The sequence below is a fragment of the Hemiscyllium ocellatum genome, chromosome 5, assembly GCF_020745735.1.
Source record: "Hemiscyllium ocellatum isolate sHemOce1 chromosome 5, sHemOce1.pat.X.cur, whole genome shotgun sequence".
NCBI lineage: Eukaryota > Metazoa > Chordata > Chondrichthyes > Orectolobiformes > Hemiscylliidae > Hemiscyllium > Hemiscyllium ocellatum.
In genome coordinates, this window is record NC_083405.1 from 112,113,693 (window position 1) to 112,135,247 (window position 21,555).

Here is a 21,555-nt window from a genome sequence, read left to right on the forward strand (position 1 = left end):
GCCTGTCAAAGATACTGGGGATGGTTGACATTTTCACAGATATATTTTCTCCATGGGATGGGGCTGGACCAGCACTTATTGTCCGTCCCTTATTGTCCTTCAGAAGATGGTGGTGAGTTCCTTCTTCAACCGCTGCAGTGCAGTTGCCTTAATTACACCCGCAATGTCATTAGGGAGAGCGTTCCAGAGATGGTGAAGGAACGGCAATATATTTCCAAGTCAGGATGGTGAGTGGCTTGAAGGAAACTTGCAAATGATGGTGTTCCCATGTATCTGCTGCCCTGTCCTTCTGGATGGAAATCATTGTCATTCTGGATTGTGCTGTTGGAGGAGCTGTGGTGAATTTCTGCAGTGCAGATGGTACACACTGCTGCTATGGAGCATTGGAAAAGTGAATGGATGCTTGTGGAGGTGATGCCAATCAAGCAGGCTGCTTTGTTCTGGGTGGTGTCCAGCTCCTTGGTTGTTGTTGGGGCTGCATCCATCCAAGCATGTGGGGAGTATTCCATCACATCTTGACTTGTGCCTTGTTGATTGTGGACAGGCTTTGGGGAGTTGAGAGATGAGTCACCCTCTACAGGATTCCTAGCCTCTGACCTGCTCTTCTAGCCACAGTATTAGTATGACTTGTCCAGTTCAGTTTCTGGTCAGTGGTATTGCCCAGGATGTTAGTATTGAGGATTCAGCGATGAAGATGGTATTGCATGTCAAGGGGCAATGGTTCCATCTTTTGTCATCATCTGGCACTTGTGTGATGTGAACATTACTTAGCCATTGCAAATGGTGCTGAACACTGTGTAATTATCATTTAGGGTAGTCTTGGGAAAGCAATTCCCATCTGTCAGTGGGAATGTTACTTGTGTTCAGGAAGGCTTTGAAGCTGGTACTGAAGTGTTTTCTCATCCCCCCAGGAACTGCTTGCTGTAATGAACCTCAGAGAGAGAGAGACATTGCTTTGGGAGTCTTGTGTAGGGCACGTGAATGAGGTGGCCCAACCAATGCATCTGATTGACTATAATCTGTGCCTCAATACTGGGGAAGTTAGCCTGCAAGAAGACACTGAATTAGAGTGTCAACTGTCTATGGATTTTCAAGATTTAGTGGAGGCAGCGCTGATGATATTTCTGTAGGGATTTGAGATGTCTGCTGGATATTGTCTATTTCTTTATCTTTGTGCATTGATAAGGTACCACTACTGTAGAGTATGAGATTGGTGCTGTGTTTTAGGGCTTTGTCACCAAACATTCCGTTGCTCAGATGACTAAAGGCTACACTGCCATACTGGAGGCATGTTTTAGATTAGATTAGATTAGATTAGATCCTCTACAGCGTGGAAACAGGCTCTTCTGCCCAACCAGTCCACACCAACCCTCCGAAGAGTAACCCACCCAGACCCACTTCCCTCTGACTAATGCACATAACACTATGAACAATTTAGCATGGCCAATTCACCTAACCTGCACATCTTTGTGACTGTGGGAGGAAACTGGAGCACCCGGAGGAAACCCACGCAGACCAAAGTCGGCTAACTTTACAACAAGGCCCTTTATTCCTTCAACCAGATGGATAACGTGTAACATGAATACTTTTCATTACCAGGTAATGATTAGGAAAGGGAAGAGAATGTCCTCTCAAACCCATGGCATAAGGCTGTTTGTAGCTTTTTTCTTGCCCTGATTAAGGTCAGCAGATGTACTTTCCCAAACGACACAACTCCATATTACACTGTGCCTTCACTCATTGTTTCTGAAAATTTGCATAAAGGGACAAACTTTCTTTTTGAAACTTGTCACCAGAAGCTGCCTAGATATGAAAATCAGAGGAAGGTGCTGAAGAAGATTGATGCTCTCCCTATAGGTGAATCAATCTACCATCGTCTTGCTGATAGACAGTGCTGTCCTAAGGCAATTATAAATTGCTGCCAGTTATTTCTCTGTTCTGACTGCTAACAGCTGGTTTAAAATCAGATGGATTTGTGTTATTAGCAGCGAGCTTCTTCTTATGTTTTCAATAGTGAGGTGCCTTGTTTGTTGTATGTTCAAACAGTAATGGTATATAATGTCCAACAAAATGTGATGAAAAAGTGTGTAATGCACAGGCTGCATACCGGAAAGGTTGAATTGTGGTTTTAAATGCTGATGTTCATTGAAATTTGCCTATTGACCACAAACCAAGCAACATAATTGATGGGGTGTTATCAGCCACAAGGCAATAACCTAGAGATAAACAAAAGACGGAAATAGAAATCTCTTCAGGAGCTCTTGTCAGTGCTGGAATGGAAAAGCTAAAATCAGGCAGTGCAGATTGAAAGACATAGCCCCAACTGCAAGAGTTTGTTTTTAAGGAGTTGGGGATTATAAGGATTCACTAAGTTCCTGAATGATGCCCTGTCAAGCAATCATTTTAACTGCCTTTACAACTTAAATTGTAATCTTCTTGTGAATACACAGCAGCATCCATGATGGTAGGTGCCTGGAATGTGCTGCCAGGGATAGAGCTGGAGGCAAATAGGATGGGGGCATTTCAGATGCTTTTAGATAAACAAATGAATAAGCATGAAATGGAGGGATATGGACTATGGGTAGGCAGAAGGGATAAGTTTAATTTTGCATCATGTTCAGCACAACATCATGGGCTGAAGGGCCTGTTCCTGTGCTGTACTGTTCTCTGTTCTATGTTCACTGCAGTAATCTGATGCGCAGTTGTCAGTGTTCAATGAGGTTCAGTTGATTTGAGCCGCTCTGTTGTGCTGTTCAACTCTCCATTGCGATCTTAACATGGATAAGATCTCGCAGTTGAACAGCAAGAAGGCATTTGACCTCAACGCAGTACTCCATGGATGGGTCACTGAAGTTGCAGGGATTCTGAAATGGGAGAGTGAGAAACAGGATTGTAAATTGGATTTGAAAAATAATCAGTCACAAGACTTCAGAGAATGGGTGAATCAAAGCCACATTAGAACAGCATTAGCAATTTGCAAAGTTACGCCACCTAACATGTTACAGTTATTGGTTGCAGTAATTAAAATTATGCGATGTTATTCATGAGATAGCAAAACATTGGGGATGCAGTAAAACTGAAATAAAAACAGAAAAGGACGGAAATATTCAGCAGATCTGGAAGCTTCTTGAGAGAAAGGAACAGAGGGCCAGACTTTGAACCCCACTGGGTCATGAAGGAGGAAGGCCTGATGAAGGGCTTTTGCCCGAAACATCGATTTCGCTGCTCGTTGGGTGCTGCCTGAACTGCTGTGCTTTTCCAGCACCACTGATCCAGAATCTGGTTTCCAGCATCTGCAGTCATTGTTTTTACCTGGGAAAAGTAATGATGCTGGCCAGTGTTTCAGTTCCAGGTCAGTCCCACACTACTGAGTCATTTTCAAGGTGTGGGGGGGAGGGTTAGCAATCATATCATACAGTACTGAAGAGGCCCTTTGGTCCATCAATTCTGTACTGCCAAAACTAAATCTGCATGAGTTCAACTTTCTCACACTTGGCCAAGAGCCTTGAAACTTTTGACCTTTCAAGTGCTTATCCAAGTAATTTTTAAAGGTTGTGATGTTGCCTACCTCAACAACCCTCCCAGGCAGATTCCTAGCACCCTCTGACAAAAAAGATCTTTCCTCAAATCCCCTCTAAAACTCAAGCCTTCCAATTTAAACGGTACCATTCTTAAAATAGCAAAGTTAACAACTTAAACAGCCCCCAAAGGAACACCGTTACAGAAACAATAAACAGTTAATGGAACCTTGTAGAATGGAAACTTGTGATGATAAACCCATCTCCTACAGTGTACAAGAGTTTCCAAAGGTCACCACCATGCCCATGGACTTTGTATGCTCCCTCTCAATGAATACCGGAGCATGGATGAAACCATGAAAAAGAAACAAACTGTCCAGCACTATGACCACTTCCACGGTCCACAGCTTAATCTGTTCATGGCCACTTTGATCCAAGTCCAGGACCAGACCCATGAGAAGGCCCGTCACCCGGTCCTCACAGGGGCCCCACAGGTTAGGATTGCGGTGCAGAAGTACAGCCAGAAGTTTAAGACCAGCCCTCTCAAAAAGCTAAAGTGGGGCTGCAAACAAGAACGCTCAGCATAAATATGGAAAATTATTTTCCCCAGACCATACAGCAGGTGTACATGCCCATATGTGGTGTGTAGTGAGTGGAGCAAGGATCTCATTGACTGAAATCCTTGATTGAGGCTGTTAACCCTGGGTAAATCAGGGAGCCCTAGCTGACAGATATAAACAGGAGATTCAAACAGTCTCCTCACTAGGGATTGGCTCTGAGCTGGCTGGTCAGAGTCCATGTACTGTGCACATGTAAATAAAGAGTGACTTGGTAATAGGATACCAGCCTCTGTACAATTATTTAGGTATTTAGTCAATTAAGGTTGTTAGGTAAGAGTAATCAGTGGCTTACTGATAAAAGCTTTTGATAATGTCCTGCACAGAATGTTCATAAGCAGCATTAAAGTGTACAGGATAGGGGTTAATATACTAGCAAGGATTGGGGATTGGTTGACAGGCAGGAAACAGAAAATATAAATCAAGGATCATCTTAGTTGAGCCAGACTAATTGTCAGTCAATTAAATAGGAAAGTTTATCTTGATTCCTTCTGTGTTTTTCGAAGTAAATTCACCATTCACCAACAAAGCTGACAGTGAAAATGAAGGAGATGCGAAGACATGATTTGCATATTAACAACTTGGTTAATAACTAGAGCAGAACACAGTTGGAAATAATGCAAATTTATGGGCAGAAATTGCCTTGGAATACTATTTACTACAGACTGCATCATGTATGGAATACTCCTACAGCATTGTATAACTATAATGTATTGGCTAAGTCATTTTGTGGACCAAGAAAGTTGGCTAGTTTACACCTTGGCATGATATCTTTTCCAATTGACATAACTATTTCTATTAACATTGATATTCTGTCCATCAAACAGCAAACTAATCATTCTATTCAGTCTTGGTTTTATCCGGGGAATTGAATTCAGTACTTAATGTCATAACAAAACTTGGATCTTCCCTAATACTGTTTCTCAATTTGGACTGGTTTGCAAAGTGAACAAATGTTTATTGAAATTTCTTCTGATTTGCTGAAAATGGTGGTGTTCAAGTCCTTGCTGGCTACTCTCTCATAGTCGCTTTCAGGTCTTGCTGCCCCATATGTTTCTGGCCTGGTAAGCATGTCACTGCAAAACTGGTTTTTAGTGTTGCTTCACCTCCCACAGATACTGCAACAATGAAAAACACAACAGAGGACAATTAACAGTCAAGGTTAATCCAGTTCATTGGCAAATAGAACAAACTAATAAAGTTAAATGGTCGTATTTTATACCAGTCAGTGATATCTGCTAATCTTTTTGCTGAAGAGCACATATGACAGGACAACTCAATTGAGATTCATGTCCACAAATGTACAGTTAAGTCTTCATTGTGTCCATATTTTGCGCTTTTCAAAACTGATTCCCTTTCCCTCCCTGTTATACATTAAGATGGAAATGGTTTGAACAGAGTTCAAGTCCAAATTTTTAGTAAGAGCTTTGCTTCAGTTAATCACATTCCATAAAATGCACACCCCACTGATTACTGGCTCCTCAGATTTATACAACCAAGTCACACCCAATTAAACCATAATTAATAATATCCATCATCTGTTCCTCATTCCGTGAGGTCTCAGGGATCTCGTCAGCCCAAATTGGATGGTAACACTAACACTCCTCCAATCTGTTAGTATTCCCAACTTGGAGCAAACAGAAAGTTGATCCGGCCTTGCTTTCTCTAAGAGTTCCTCTCAGTAAAATTTGACCCCTTTTTGCATCATGTGAGATTTTAGAATGGGCCCATTTCCCACACGTGCCCCTGACTCTAGTGAGTGGAGAAGGAGGGAGAGATCTATGTTACACCATATGGATGCACTTGGGACTAGCACAAAAAGTGCAATCCAGGGAAAAAAGAAGATCGCAGTCAGATGAGAAACTTAAGATGGAGGTCTAAACAGTGTACAGGATCAAATTACTCATGGATCCTGTACATTTATAAAGACAGTGTTCCCAATCTACTGATCATTACAATTATTGACATGTGTGCCTGCTTTTCCAATTCTTACTGCTTTCAATTAGGTCTCTACACTGGTACACAGCCTCAATCAATTTATCCTTTGGTTGCATCTAATTAGCCAGCTTTATTGTTTCCCATACTTGGCTATAACTTTCGCATATTACTACTGATATTTCTTTCCAGAATGATCATCAGGCACAAATGCTGCAAGGAATTAATGAAAGCGTGCATGCTCTACTGGGGGCAAAATAGGTGCTACTTACAAGGGGTACAGGATGATGTCGAAAAGAAAAATAATTTCACAACAGAATGTAGGATAATGGTGGAGAAACAGGGCTATAGAAATTCAGCTTATCAAGGGAGGCTTAAATTCAATGTGGTCAAAACATACTGAACCATTTCCTTTGATGCTAAAATTTCTGATCTTGATAAGGCTAAAAATCATACAACACCAGGTTATAGTCCAACAGGTTCATTTGAAAGGAATAGCTTTCGGAGCGCTGCTCTTTCAATCACCTGATGAAGGAACAACGCTCTGAAAGCTAGTGCTTCCAAATAAACGTGTTGGACTATAACGTGGTGTTGTGTGATTTTTAACATTGTAATAACCTGATGATACTTGTTATTCCATTGTGCATCCTTCAATTCCTAAATCCCTCATGCACTTATCCAGCCTCCCCTTAAATGTGTAATCATAGATCCATAGAGTCATACAGCACAGAAGTGGCCCATCGGCCTCTATGCTAATTGCCTCAGCTATTTCATTCAGTAGCAAATTCCATATTCCAGCCTCTCCCAATGAACAGAAATAACACAAATGCTGGTCATGAGTGAGGTTGAGAACCACAAAACCATCTACAGTAAAGGTCATGTTGCATCCAACCATTTAAAATCCTCAAGGCCTTTGTCTCTGACCTCAATCCATTTGGGACTTCAGTATTTGAACTGACAAATATTCTGATGAAACATCATTGGCCCAATGCACCAACTCCATATTTCTCTCCACAGACTTTGTATGACAGAATTGTCAACAAAGCCACCAGCTGTCCACTGTCACAGTCACTTCTCAATGTCACATTCAACTAAAGCCTTTGCATTTAATCAGCCAAAAATATCTTTGTTGTCCTGTGTCAGAAGTGATTCCTTTGCCTGAAACCAACTTTACTGTTCTAGATTATTTAACCTCAGATTGTATGTTAGAAAGAAAGGGTTTGGATTAAAGAGCACTGAGGAAATTTTTTGTTGACATTTGTTAACACATGTAATGGTGACTTTGAGGACAGAGTTGTGCAAAATTGGCATTGGCTTTCCAAAGAGACCCCTGAGGGGTCATGAAACCAAAGAAATTTTGGGAACAATGAGCAAAGAGGAATCTAAATGCAGCAGCAAATGTGTTTAAAATTTGTTAGTGGTCTTTTTAATCCTCAGTTCACTAAAATGTAATTTCTGTCAACCAAAGTTAGTCTTGAGATTCGTTCTTTGCTAGTACCGAGCAGGACTGAGAATTATTTAAATTAAAATGGAAAGGATGAGCTGATCTGTAAAGAACTGCGGGGGAGGAAGTCCCATCAGCATTCACACATCATAGTTGTGAAGAATATCGTTACTATGTCTCTGTCCTCCTCAATATGAAGTTCGGGTCATTCTAATCAAATGTGCTGTTGTATCACTGCCAACTTCAGTAGGCTAATGGAATTAGACCACAGTTAATTCATAACACTACCCAAATGAAACAGATGGAACTAATCATCAGCCCACAAAGGAGTAATGGTCATTATTTTGTAATCAAATTCCAGCACTTTGCTGTACAACAATAATTTGCATTTATGTAGCGTCTTTAACCTGTAATAAAGCAGCAGATGCCTAATCAGACAATACTTGACTCCAAGTGAGATTCTCAGAGAAGTGACCAACGTCCCTCAGTCAGGGACTTAAAAGTGGAGGTGGTGGGACTTAGGGCTGCAATTCAGTCATGCTGGGGCCGAAGGCTTGACAAAGGCAGTGAGGCAAAGGGAGCAATGCTCAGAGAAACTTAGGTTTCTCCAGTAATTGTGGAGCTGAAAGAGGCACTGAGATTGGGAGACATGAGTGGCTTAAACATGAGAATTGTCATCATTTTATTAAACAGTTTTCACCCCTTAAACTACCTCCTGCCTCACATTCTAAACTGCCAATCCCAACCCTCTCCTCAAAAAGCCATCCCTGACCCCTCTGCGTACTTCTACCCCATCAGCAATCCCTTCTTACTTTACTGCCTTCCACTTGTTCATCAAGAAAATACACCTCATCCCTTGGCAAATGCTCTGGACAATCATACAGATAGTTAACTGTTTGTCTAACGCTTGAAGCTTCCAGTTAGAGGTACACAGACAGGAAATTGCCTCTAATTTGTTTAGCCCAGCCAAATAGTCATAACAGTAAAATTATAATGTGATACTTTTGATCCAAACTCACAGAAAATTTGAAGCATTAGCTGAACAGCCTAACAGACAGGTCAGTGGCAAGAAAAAGCTTTCTTCATGGCTCCCAATGCTTCTATATTTCTAACGGTTTCATTAGTTATGCCTCATAATTTTTCAGAGGTATTTATTAATGAATTATGCACTTGAGAAAACCTTCACCTATTTTCCAAAAGTTTGCTTTTTGCTGAAATCCCTCAGTGGCCCTAATAGTGTGGACAGACTGAAGTATATGGAGTGTGCAATGTGCTTGCATTTCATCAGATTGGCATTGAAAACAAATATACTACGAACCTCTCTACCTCCACTGCATAACCTCCAGCAGATAAGTGCAGGGCACTTCTAACATGACGAGCTTTTCGTTCAGGCTATTCCTCACAGGTGTTTAGTTTGCCTGAAAATTTGCCAATGTGTCAACAATCCCCTTTTAGCTTAAACATTTCCCTGTGGAATAAAGACCTATCAAAGGTCAAGATGTATAATTTTTGCTTCAAATTAAGAACTCTCAGTACCCCAGCTACAAGACTCATTCAGTAGAGGTCAGTTGACAAGAATTCTACAGGCTGCTGTGTTTCAAACTGCAGTCTGCCTATGAGCAACTACATTTCGAAACAGTAACTGTGCTCCCTGCTGACGCATCGTCATGTTGTGGCACCCCCGACATGACTACACTCCCAGATGCACTCTGCTTCTCCTTGCTGGTGGTCCGGCTCTTACCTGATGTGAAGCTGTCCATTTGCTTTTTGGAGCAGACTCTCTGGTGTTGGTGGTGATTTCAGGGTGGAAAGTGGCAGCTAGTCAGCTGTATGAGCTTGAGTTCAGGCAGCAGGGAGACCACCAGCTGGTGAAGCTCAGGACAGAAAAGGCCCATGTATCCTGGGCAGATACCAAGGTAATATCCCTCCTGGCTTCACAAGGGAAGCTGAAAAGACAAGTGACTTCTTCTGCTCCTGAACCCTTCTTGTTCCTCCCTCCAAATCGCAGGAAGGCCATGACAGCCTCCACATTGAGATCATGCGATTATCAGAAACCTAACCGGCATGGCTAGAGTTAGTTCAGGTGTCAGTGTTTGCCCTTGCTGAGATAAACCTGGTAATTTAGGAATGGTACAGACGAGGTTGGAATTTGGAGGGTAACTCATTGTAAATGCACATAGCCCACTTTCTGCAGGTGAGTAGGATTATTGTCACTCCAATGGATGGCAGCAAAAAAAGTTGTTTTACCATATTGAACTGAAGCAACATAGATTGTCCAGTATGGAAATCTTACTTTTCTTGTGCTCTGGTAAAATGACATGGAGGTGTATTACACCAGGCCAGCCAGCGGCCTTTCCATCTCGTGTTAACTCTGGTTTAAGCATCACCAGATGTTGCTCAGGCGCCCAGTCACCATCTTTTCTGTCTTTTGCAACACAGGAAGGTAATGGACTGAAAAGTCTTACAATTGATTGGCTGTATTCTCTGGGCTCTCTTCTTATTCAGCTGATCCTTTCATTTCTGCTTTCTTCTTCCAGAACACTTCCAAACAGTCAGTTCCCAGAAGTCATAGCCATTGGCAACTATCTCTAAGTTGCTGGGGTGGGGGTAGGGGGGAGGGGGGTGGGGGGTGATGTCAACATCTACCATCACCACTTCTCACTTACTGGTGTCCTTGCAGTCAATGTGTGGACACCCAAGGGGTGTTGATCCAGTTCACCATACAGAAGCTCTTTGGTTATACCACCATCATCTATTATGAACCTGGCCGAGGTATTAGCTTAGCAATGAGTGTTTGCTGATGAAATGAGGACTCTTCATGGTCTCTGCTTGTTGACTTTGCCCTCCAAAATATACTAAGATAGTGAAGATGGGAATTGTTTCATCTTTTCTCCTGCCCAGCATATGTTGCCCAGGTCTTGCCACTGTAGAGGATTGTGCTGAGTGTGTAGGCTGTGGTTCTCAGTCTGGGATGCAAGGGCAGTATTGTCAATGTTGGGCAACTCTCTGATGATGACTAGGCACTCCTTTGTTTTGGATCACAGATGAGCAAGGCTGAACAGCTTCCTGTCCAGTCTGGTAACTATTGTAGATGGCCTGAAGATATAGGACAGCAAGAAATAGAAAAATGTCAAATAGCATCAATGCCAGAACACAACTGTGTTTGATCATACTTCAGATCTCAGAGGTCCCAATGTTGTCCAGTGATAGCTGACCTTACTCATCATATCCTCATGGAAAGAGGAGAACATATTAAGCACTTTGAGGCTAAATGTCTACATTGTCCTAGCAGATGATAGGGTTGCTCTCTCATTAGAGATGTACCAATATCACAAACATAAAATAAACAATTATTTCTCAGGTTTTAAAATCCCCACCCTAACTCAATTACTGAGAGGGTTGTCAATGTTTAAGCAATAGCAGAAAAACAGCTGAGCAACCGGGCACACTACGTCGCATCAACCAAAAACAGGCAATTAATGTCATAGGAAATTATGGTTGATGTGCTTATTTATGTTGAGTTTCCAAACAAGAATGAACAAATCTCATAAACAACCATTTCGTTCTCTGCTCCGCCCCCAGCAACTTGATCCTCAGCTTCCTGACCCACAGACTGCAAACAGTGAAGGTAGGCAACTGCACCTCTTTCATGATAACCCTCAACACTACAGACCCCCAAGGATGCATTCTGTATTCCCTGTACATCCACGACTGTGTAGCCAAGTTCTGAGTGAACACCATCTCCAAGTTTGCTGATGATACCACTGCGGTAGGATGAGTCAGAAAGGAGATCATAGTTCAATAATAACAATTTCTCCCTCAATAGTGGCAAAACAAAAAGAACTAATCATTGACTTCAGAAAGAAGAGAGGAGGACACCCCCCGCCCCCCACCCCGTATACATCGATAGAGAAGGGGTTGAGAGGGTAGAGAGTGTCATGTTCCTCGAAGTGGAGATAACCGACAACTTGTCCTGGACTTCCCACTGAGATGCAATGATCAACTAGGTATTTTGGGCAGCACGGTGGCATAGTGGTTAGCACTGCTGCCTCACAGCACCAGAGACCTGGGTTCAATTCCCGCCTCAGGCAACTGACTGTGTGGAGTTTGCACGTTCTCCCCGTGTCTGCGTAGGTTTCCTCTTGGTGCTCCAGTTTCCTCCCACAGTCCAAAGATGTGCGGGTCAGGTGAATTGGCCATGCTAAATTGCCCGTAGTGTTAAGTAAGGGGTACGGGTGGGTTGCGCTTCGGTGGGTCAATGTGGACTTGTTGAGCCAAAGGGCCTGTTTCCACACTGTAAGTAACCTAATCGAAAGGTTTAACAATGCCTCTTCTTCCTCAGGCAGCTTAGGAAATTTGGCATGTCCATGAGGACCCTCACCAACGTCTACAGATGCGTCATTGAAAGCATGTGGTATGGGTGCATAATGGCCTGGTACGGCAACTGCATTGCCCAGGACTATAAGAAACTACAGAAGGCTGTATGCACAACCCAGACAATCATGGGAGCCAACCTCCCATCCTTGGACTCCATTTACAGGGCTCACTGCTGTAGAAAGGCTACAACATCATCAAAGACTCCTCCCACCCCGGTAATGCTTTCCTACAACCTCTCCGTCAGGCAGAAGATACAGAAGCTTGAGCATGTGCACCAACAGGTTCAAGAACAGCTTCTGCACTCTATAATCTGTATGCCCTTGTTTGCTGTCATCTACCTATACTGCTCGCAAACCAAAGCTTCTCACTGCATTTAGGTACACGTGACTACAACAATAAATCAAAACTTCTCTCGGAAATAGCTACACGTGACTTCAACAGCATCCCCTGAGTCATTCTATCATCAATTATAATTCTGCCTGGCTCTATCCTCACTACCATTATATAGATCAGGTAATAACCCTAGAGTTTGGGTGAAGAATTGTTCATATTTGCCGGCATCATGCAAACCATGATGCCGGGCGGCACGGTGGCACAGTGGTTAGCACTGCTGCCTCACAGCGCCTGAGACCCGGGTTCAATTCCCGACTCAGGCGACTGACTGTGTGGAGTTTGCACATTCTCCCCGTGTCTGCGTGGGTTTCCTCCAGATGCTCCGGTTTCCTCCCACAGTCCAAAGATGTGCGGGTCAGGTGAATTGGCCGTAGTGTTAGGTAAGGGGTAAATGTAGGGGTATGGGTGGGTTGCGCTTCGGTGGGTCAGTGTGGACCTGTTGGGCCGAAGGGCCTGTTTCCACACTGTAAGTAATCTAATCTAATCCATGGCCAAAAAAAGGACCGTATTTGTCTAAATAGTAACATGGTGTTATTGGAAATCTGAAGGTACATTCTTGATTTAGATTTCAGAAAGCATTCAAAGATTTAGAAGGCAGCGGAACTGATGCTGTCACTTACTCCAGGATGTGCACCGGGGAAAAAAAAAGATGATTTGACAAAAAATGGAGGTGCAAGATCTGTCTGTAAATACGCTGGGGTTTATTTGTGTGTGGTTTTATAAAAACAGTTTGAAACATGATTGCAAGACTGTAAGTACATTGCAAATCCAAAGATATGACAGAAATATATCTCTGCAGTGATGAGTGTTTTGAAATGCTGTCACATCTGAGTGACAAAAATGCGGTCAAACAAAGCTAGTTGCCAGAGGATGGTGTCCAAATTCTATCATTGCTGTATTGAAGCAGACAGTCCAAGGAAGAGATTCTCAGAATGCTTTGATGAAAACCATCTTGTTCAGTTAAGAAGTCACTGTCAAAGCAGAGCAAACCAAAATAGACAAACTCTGAAATAATAAAATTCAAAACAAAATGGAGATGTTCTGCATTATTTGCTTCAGTACTTGGTTGGGAATATGTTTGAAAAGAGTCCAAAAATATCTAAGGCACCACCTCATTATACTTGGGACGAATCTGCATCATTGGTTCAAATTATTCTGTGGCACCTAACTTATGTAAACGATCTATTTCAGCAAAGGAGCCAATCTTTTCCAGGTCTGGACTCTATAACAAAGTCAATCCTTATGCCTTAAACAAGGCTGCTTAGTGTAGAGGAGAACTTAACACATTAATCTAAAATTATTTTACCTCTTGTTTAATAGAGAAGCTGACTGATTATTTCAAAGAGATCACTGCCTTCTTTGAACTAGCAGTCAAAGGGATTTCATGCAAGCAATTATATGCTAACACCAACTGAGCCAAATTTCAAGGCACAGATGTGGTAAATCACAAACTCGCTTGAGGAGAAGTTGGAAAATAACTGGGATTGATAATGGACCCAACATTTACCATATCTGAGCCAATTTCTTCAGTACATATGCCCTTTTTATGTCAATATGTAAAAACCTGCACTTACCTTTGCTGATTGTCATTTTCCATAGTTAAACCCAGTTATAAAAGTCCTCCTGTGGTTCTATAAGGCAATAAGACCAGAAGATATAGGAGCAGAATTAGGTCATTTTTCAGCTCATCTAGTCTACTCCGCCATTCCATCATGGCTGATAGGTTTCTCAACCCCATTTTCCTGCCTTCTCCCAATAACCTTTGATCCCCTTACTCATCAAGAATCTTCGTATTTCTGAAACTCGTTCAATGACTTGACCATCACAGCATTCTGTGGCAATGGGTTCCACAGATTCACCACCCACTGGCTGAAGACATTCCTCTTCATGTCAGTTCTAAAGGATTGTCCCCTCTCTCTGAGGCTGTGCCCTCAGGACCAAATCTCAGTTGATCCAGGTAGGCCTAATGATCTATCACTTCATTGGATCAATTTGCATTCCAGAGCATTCATTTACACTAACAGCAACCACAAATTATACATAAATGATATCGTTCATGTAGTAAAATGCTTCAAGGTAATCACAGGAGATGAGATGTGAAGAGGCAGAGATGTTTAGGAAGGGAATACTAGGGCTTGTGGACCTTAATGGCACTGTCAAGAGTGTTGGAGTATCTAAAGTTGGAATTACAAGTGTACACAGGTCTCAGAGAATTGTAAAGATAACGTGGTGGGACTTGAACACTGAATAAGATTGGAGATGATAGTAGTCTCAACATCTGGCCTTGGATTACCCCACTCAGTACAAGTCTCCAGTGTACTCCTTGAACTAGTAACTGCTGACAGGTTCTCTTCCATCCAATTCTTTATTTCCCTTTTTACCTGGCGCTTGCACACGTGTAATTCTGAGTATTAGTATTTCACATGGAACTTTACTGAAGGCATTCCAGAAGACTATCTGGCACAGCCCTTAGAATAATAGAGTCACAGAGTTCTACGGCACAGAAACAGACTCTTCGGTTTAACGCATCCATGCCGACCAGATATCTGAAATTAACTACTCCAATTTGCCAGCATTTGACCCACATCTATCTAAGTTCTTCCTCTTCATATGTCCATCCAGGTGCCTTTTAATTGTTATAATTGTACCAGCCTCCACCATTTCCCCTGGTAGCTCATTCCATGTACACACCACACTCTGCGTGAAAATTTTGCACCTTGAGTTTCTTTTAAATCTTTCCCCTCTCACCTTCAACCTATGCCCTCTAGTTTTGGACTCACCCACCCTGGCGAAAAGACATAGACTATTTCCCCTATCCATGCCTCTCGTGATTTTATAAACCTCGATAAATTCACCCCTCAGCCTCCAACGCTCCAGGGAAAATAATCCCTGTCCATTCTTCCTCTCACTATAAATGAACTCCTCCAATCCTGCCAACATCCTTGTAAATCTTTTCTGAATCCTTTCAAGTTTCACTACACCCTTCTTATCACAGGGAGACCAGAATGGCACACAGTATACCAAAAGTGGCTGAGCCAATGTCCTGTACAGCCCAACATGACCTCCCAACTCCTGTACTCAAAGCACTAACCAATAAAAGAAACCATACCAAACACTTTCTTCACTAGCATCCTTCTGTGCTTTTCCAGCAACATATTTTCAGCTCTGATCTCCAGCATCTGCAGTCCTCACTTTCTTCACAATCCCATCTACCTGCAACTCCACTTTCAATGAACGATGACCCTGCACTCCCCAGGACCTCACCATTAAGTTTATAAGTCTTACCCTGATTTGCCTTTCCAAAATGCAGCACTTCATATTTTTCTAAATTAATCTCTATCTGCCACTCCTCAGTCCATTGGCCCAACTGATCAAGATTATGTTGTACTGTCAGGTAACCTCCTTCGCTGTCCACTACACCTCCAACTATACTCCCATGTTCACATTCAAATCACTTATATAAGTGACAAAAAGCAGTGGACCCAGCACCAATTCTTGTGGCACTCCACTGGTCAGGGGTCTCCAGTGTGAAAAGCAACCCTCCACCACCACCCTCGGTCTTCTACCTTTGAGCCAGTTCTGTATCCAAATGGTTAGTTCTCCCTGTATTCTATGAAATCTAACCTTGCTAACCAATCTACCATGAGGAACCTTGTCAAATGCCTTACTGAAGTCCACATAGATCGCATCCACCGCTCTGCCCTCAACAATCCTCTTTGTTACTTCTTCAAAAATCTCAATCAAGTTAATGAGACATGATTTCCCACATAAAAAGCCATGTTGATAATCCCTAATCAGTCCTTCCCTTTCCAAATACATGCACACCCTGTCCCTCAGGATTCCCTCCAACAACTTGCCCACCACCGAGGTCAGGCTCACCGGTTTATAGTTCCCTGGTTTATCCTTAACGCCTTCTTAAACAGTGGCACCATGTTAGTCAACCTCCAGTCTTCCGGCACCTCATCTGTGACTATCAATGATGTAAATATCTTAGCAGTGGGCCCAGCAATCACTTCCCTAGGTTCACACAAGAGTTTGAGGGTACACCTCCTTCCCTGTAATATGGACATTTTTCAAGAGGTTGTTATTTCCACACACTCTGTGTCTTCCACATCCTTCTCCACAGTAAACACTAATGCAAAATATTCGTTTACTATCTCTCCCATCTCCTGCAGTTCCATACACAAGTGGCCTTGCTGACTTTAAGGGGTCCTAATCAGTTCCTAGTTACCCTTTTTCCTCAATGTATTTGTTAAAATCTTTTGGATTCTCCTTAACACTGTTTGCCAAAGCAACTTCATGCGACCACCGCTCCCCCCCCTCCCCCCCCCCCCCCCCACCCCCATCTACTTTTGGACCTCCTGATTTCCCTCTTTAGTATACTCCTACTGTCTTTATATTCTTCTAAGGATTCACTTGATCTATTCTGTCTCTACCTGACATTTGTTTCCTTTGTCTTGACCAAAACCTTAATTTCTCTTGTATTCCGGCATTCCCTACACCTATCAGCCTTTCCTTTCATCCTAACAGGAATATACTGTCTCTGGACTCTCATTATCTTATTTCTGAAGGCTTCCCATTTTCCAGCCGGACCTTTACCTGTGAACATCTGCCCCCAATCAACTTCTGAAAGATCTTGCCTAATACCGTCAAAATTGGCCTTTCTCCAATTTAGAACTTTAACTTTTACATTTGGTCGATCCTTTTCTATCACTATTTTAAAGCTAATAGAATTATGATCACTGATTCCAAAGTGCTCCCCCACCCCCCCCCCCCCCCCCCACTGACACCTCAGTCACTTGCCTTGCCTTATTTCCCAAGAGGAGGTCAAGTTTTGCACCTCTCTCATAGGTACATCCACATACTGGATCTTGAACACACTTAAATTCCTGTCCATCTAAACCATTAACACTATGCAGGCCCAGTCTATGTTTGGAAAGTTAAAATCCCCTCCCATAACCTCCCTACTATTCTTACAGATAGCTAAGATCTCCTTACAAACTTGTTTCTCAGTTTCCTTCTGACTATTAGGGGGTATATAGTGCAATCCCAATAAGGTGATTCTCCCCTTTTTTATTTCTCAGTTCCACCCAAATAACTTCCTTGGACGTATGTGAGGAATAAAAGGATGATTAGGGTAGGAATATGGCCAGTCAAAGACAGAAGTGGGAAGTTGAGTATGGACCCTGTAGAGATCGGAGAGGTGCTAAATGAACATTTATTATTGGTGTTCAGTCAGGAAAAGGAGAATATGTGGAGGAGAAGAATGAGGTACGAGATATTAGACTAGAAAGGATTGAGGTAGTGACACACAGGTGTTATTCTAGAAGGAGTGAAAGTAGACAAGCTACGTGTGCCGGATGGAATTTATCTGAGGATTCTCTGGGAAGCAAGCAAGGAGATAGCAGAGCCTTTGGCTTTGATATTTGAGTCGTCATTGTCTACAGGTTTAGTACCTGAGGACTGGAGGATTGCAAATGTTGTGCCCTTGTTCAAGATGGGCAGCAGAAATTAACCAGATAATTATAGACCAGTGAGCCTTACTCCTGTTGTAGGAAAGCTTTTGTCAAGGATAATGAGCGATAAGATTTATAATCGTCTAGCAAGCAACCATTGGATTTCAGATAGTCAACATGGTTTCGTCAAGGGCAGGTTGTGTCTCACAAGCCTCATTGAGTTTTTTGAGAAGGTGACCAAGCATGTAGATGAGGGTAGGACAGTTGACGTGGTATACATGGACTTCAGTAAAGCCTTTGATAAGGTTCCACATGGCAGGCTGATGGACAAAATGCAAAGGCATGGAATTGAGGGTGATTTAGCAGTTTGGATTAGAAACTGGCTTTCTGTAAGAAGGCAGCGAGTGGTGGTTGATGGAAAATATTCAGTTTGGAGTCCAGTTACTAGTGGTGTGCCACAGGATCTGTTTTGGGACCACTGCTGTTTGTCATTTTTATAAATGACTTAGACACAGACATAGATGGACGGATTAGTAAATTTACAAACGACACTACAGTCGGTGGAGTAGTGGGCAGTTGGAAAAATGTTACAGGTTGCAGGGGGACTAGGATAAACTGCAGAAATGGGCTGAGAGGTGGCAAATGGAGTTCAATGCAGCTAAATGTGAGGTGATGCACTTTGGGAAGAATAACAGGAAAGCAGAGTAATGGGTCAATGGAAAGATTCTTGATGGTGTGGATGTGCAGAGGGATCTTGGAGTCCATGTGCATAGATCCCTGAAAGTTGCCACCCAGGTGGGTAGTGCTGTTAAGAAGATGTACGGTGTGTTAGGTTTCATTGGTAGAGGGATTGAGTTCCGGAACCGCAATATCATGCTGCAACTATACAAAACACTAGTGCGGCCACACTTGGAATATTGTGTACAGTTCTGGTCCCCCCATTACAGAAAGGATGTGGAAGCATTGGAAAAGATGCAGAGAAGATTTACCAGGATGTTGCCGGGTCTGGAGGAAAGGTCTTATGAGGAAAGGCTGAGAGACTTGGGTCTGTTCTCATTGGAAAGAAGAAGGCTGGGGGGGATTTGACAGAGACATAAAATATGATCAGAGGATTAGACAGTGAAAGACTTTTTCCTAGGATGATGACGTCAGCTTGTACAAGAAGGCATAACTACAAATTGAGGGGCGATAGATTTAAGACAGATGTTAGAGGCAAGTTCTTGACGCAGAGAGTGGTAGGGGTGTGGAATGTCCTACTTGCTATGGTAGTCAACCCAGCCACATTAGGGAGGTTTAAACAATCCTTAGATAAGCACATGGATGATATTGGGATAGTGTAGGGGGACGAGCTGAAAATAGTTCACAGGTTGGCGCAACATCGAAGACCAAAGGGCCCGTTCTGCGCTGTATTGTTCTATGTTCTATGTTCTATGTTCTATTCCCTGGAATATCCCAGTAAGTACAGCTGTGATATTATCCCTCATCAAAAACCCCATTCCCCTTCCTCTCTTGCCCCCTCCCCTGCCCCCACTTTCATTCCTTCCTATAGCATTTGTATCTTGGAACATTAAGCTGCCAGTCCTATCCATCTCTGAGTCACATCTTTGTAATTGCTATGTTATCCCAGTCCTATGTTCCTAACTATGCCCTGAGTTCATCTGCTTTATCTATTAGGCCTTTTACATTAAACTGCATTTATTCCAATGCATCATTTCTATCTCATTGTCTGCTTTATTCCTGCCTGGCCTGTATGTTTGACTTGCTCTTTTTCCCAACTGTACCAGCATCAGACTGATCTCTGTCCTCACTATCTCCCTGGGTCCGAAGCCCCATTTTACTAGTTTAAATCCTCCTGAACAACTGTAATAAATCTCCCTACCAGTATATCAGTCCCCTTAAAGTTCAGGTGCAATCTATCCTTCTTGTACAGGTCACTTCTACCCCAGAGGAGATCCCAATGATCCAAAAATGTGAACCCTTCCCCCTTGCACCAGCTCCTCAGCCATGCATTCATCTGCTCTATCCTCCTAATCCTACCCTCACTAGCTCGTGGCACCAGGAGTAATCCAGGTATTACTACCCTTGAGGACCTCCTTTTTAAATTCCTGCCTAATTTCCTATATTCTCTCCTCAGAACCTCATCCTTTTCTCATCCTATGCCATCAGTTCCAATTCACACGACAACTTCCTTGCTGGTCCCTGTCCCCTTTGAGAATACTCTCAAGGATCAAAGAAAGAGATATCCTTGATCCTGGCACAAGGGAGGTGTCAAACAGGTGAGCTAGTAGGATCTGTCTCCTCTGAAACCAGGTGAGTTGTCCATGTCAGACTATAGGACCTTTAGTTAGCCAAGTTTATTTAATTGGCAGTTGGCAGTTTCCAATCTAAATTGACAATCTCCATGATATTCACTCTCCGAATTATCACTAGCATTTTGTGAACTTTATTTCTACTGCCATTTAGCAGCCTCTGCTGAATGATATTCATAATTATAAACACTGCAAGCCTGACTGCAACTGCCATGCAAGTGATGTCAACAGTATTACATTCAGTTACAGAAACTTTCATTTAGGGTTTCATATGAGAATTATTTTATCTTGTAATCATTTAACCTGCATTGTTTTTAATCAATAATGTTACTTCAGAAGAAAACACCACTGACTTTGTGTTTTACAAAGTTTGTCTCAGTTTGATAGTCAGAATAGAATACCTATAATGTAGAAATAGGCTATTTGACCCATCAAGTCCACACCAACTATCTGAAGAATAACCCACCCAGATCTGTTCCCGTACCGTATTACTCTACATTTATCACTGACTACTGCATACCCCTGAACCCTATGAACAATTTAGCATGGCCAATCCACCTCACTTGCACATCTTTGGATTGTAGGAGGAAACCCATGCAGACACGGACGGAACATGCAAACTCTACACAGACAGTTGACTGAGACTGGAATCAAGCCTGGAACCCTGGTGTTGTGATGCAGCAGTGGTAACCACTGAGCCACCGTGACACCTTTTGCCTCTGACCTAGTCTCACAATTTCACCTCATCTTGCCATTTAAAAATTAACTTTTGCTCTTAAAAATGGTTTTATTATCATTATGTTTACCAGAAAGCAATCAGGGGCCCAAAACCAGAACTTTAAAAATGCTGCATATTCTGTCAATCACGAAATTAGGTCAAATAAATTTGCTCTTTAAAAAGAGGCTGGCAAGCATGTCATCTGACCTGTGATAGACAAAACACAGGACTGTACAGATTGTTATGTTCATTAAATTGTATGCACCTTGTAGGATCATTTATCTTCTTGCAAATTTCAAATATTAATCCAATCATTTAAAACTGATCAATTATTTTCATCAGCATTATTAATGATAGTCAAATGACTCACAGATGAATAGCACATGTAAGTAAATATATATGCATCATTGATATGAGATTATAAAAGGGACCATACCAGAACAAGATATTATAGTTGAGTAGCTCAATTAGAACAGGCAGTACCTATCTGACATTCAAAGGAGATTCAGTCTAAATAACTGTCTTAACTGGTTTTTAGACAACCTGTGATGTTCATGAGCGAACATTAGAAGATAATGTTGGAAATGCAGAGCAGGAGTTAGTGCTCCGTATCATCGCCTTCAAGATACTCCAGGGAAACTTGAAAAAAAATCCCTTTTTTGGCTTGATTAATACCAAGAAATGAAGAAATCTTCCTCTTTTAATGGTTTTGGCCTTAAAGGTTTTGAAGGTCTTAAGATAACATTTCATTTTTATTTATCTGCTGAATATGACCTAAGGATGTTTCA

At 42.3% G+C, this 21,555-nt stretch overlaps 1 protein-coding gene across 1 annotated transcript in view; it reads left to right on the plus strand.

Moving 5' to 3' along the window:
- The window catches only part of adarb2 (adenosine deaminase RNA specific B2 (inactive)), a 496,547-nt gene that overhangs the window by 302,896 nt on the left and 172,096 nt on the right, over window positions 1–21,555 (plus strand). The gene's annotated exons all lie outside the window — the stretch shown is intronic.